We start from the raw sequence: 1,459 nt of genomic DNA on the forward strand, positions 1-1,459 counted from the left end.
TTTGGAAAGCCAAACAAAGTAGTTTCGCTTTCACAACGGCGGCCTAGAGTGAGCAGAGGCCAGGGCCTAGAGTGAGGAACGGCCGGAGGGCTAGAATGAGCAGAGGCGGCGGATTCGACGAAGGAGCGTCCGGCGGGCTTGCAACAACCACATGTGACGACCCCGGGCTGGACTCCGCTTCGTCCACGGTGAAAGCCGATCTGGGAGAATAAAAGTTACGCCTTCTTTCTTTGCGTGAACATTTGGGCGGCGTTATGCAAATCTTCCCAGATAGTGACGTAGGTATGTGGTGGCGTGTTAGAACGAGCCGTTTTAGGTAGGTGTGGCTGACTCTTAACTTTTATAAAGAATATCTCTTTGGATTTGAGACTTTAGTCTTTGCAACTTTACAGATCTTCTTTATGCACCAAGAGCTTGTAACACTCCAAAGAGAAAGGAAAAATTGAAATCGCATCATAATGATTAATGATTATGATTTAAACGTCGGTTAAATTAATAATTAATTAAACATACACATTACTCCTGGAAACTTTAATGCTAAAATGCCATAGAATTTGCGCCATCTTGAGGAGTCTGAAATAGATATTGCTCCCTCAGGACATAAAATAATACACGCATCATAACTTATTCAGAGAAATAACACTGACTGCGTATGCTAAGGACTTAAAGACATGAAGCTTTATTTCCAAAATGATGCGTGGTAAGATTTGAATTTCAATACAATATAGAGCAATGTATTGTAATATGTCCTGTTGTATCCGAATCAATTTCAGATACTAATACCAGATATACATTCATCTTTAATATTTCCTGCATAATTACGTACATAAAGAAATATATTTTGTTTAATTTACATACACATATCTTCAAATCTAATCCCGTGTGACTGATATGCATCAAATCGGGTGATTTTAGGTCAGTGTTTTGGCTGTCAGTCAATGGTGCTCTCAGCTGGTAGGGAATAGTAAGATGGCGGCTCGAACACTTCCGGTGGCTTCACCGCTGAATGGCAGTTTAGAACGCTATGAGCGATCCAGTCATATATACTGTAAATTACGGTGCCTGGGAGCTGACATGTTCAGTTCACTTAGGGTTCTTAGGGTTCACATTCAGCTCCCTTGTTCAGTAGTCAGGGCACTGATCAGGGAGTCGGCCATTTTAAGGGCTGTCTCAATCGCGACATCTGTCCAGTGCACTGGAACGTTCGCTCAGCTGTACAGCTGTGCCTCCCCTGCCTCCCCCGACGAGCCTCCACTGGTAAATAATAGCCTACTGTAAATGCTCGACATGCCAATAAAGCTTTGATTTTGCTGACTGGAATTTTTGCTGGAATGCAGTTTAAATTTAATATATATTTCATTTTATTTCAGCTAATTAATACTCCATAATTATAAATACTATAGTGTTTAGTTGAGGAATTAATCATTCACGTAGTTTCATTTGTAAATGAAAACACAAC

At 40.9% G+C, this 1,459-nt stretch overlaps 1 protein-coding gene across 1 annotated transcript in view; it reads left to right on the top strand.

Annotated features, from left to right (window-relative positions):
- LOC107678811 (solute carrier organic anion transporter family member 2B1-like) overlaps window positions 1–1,459 on the top strand; it is a 46,732-nt gene that overhangs the window by 31,837 nt on the left and 13,436 nt on the right. The gene's annotated exons all lie outside the window — the stretch shown is intronic.

This window comes from Sinocyclocheilus anshuiensis, unplaced genomic scaffold (genome assembly GCF_001515605.1).
Source record: "Sinocyclocheilus anshuiensis isolate Anshui unplaced genomic scaffold, SAMN03320099.WGS_v1.1 scaffold2061, whole genome shotgun sequence".
In the NCBI taxonomy this organism is placed as follows: domain Eukaryota; kingdom Metazoa; phylum Chordata; class Actinopteri; order Cypriniformes; family Cyprinidae; genus Sinocyclocheilus; species Sinocyclocheilus anshuiensis.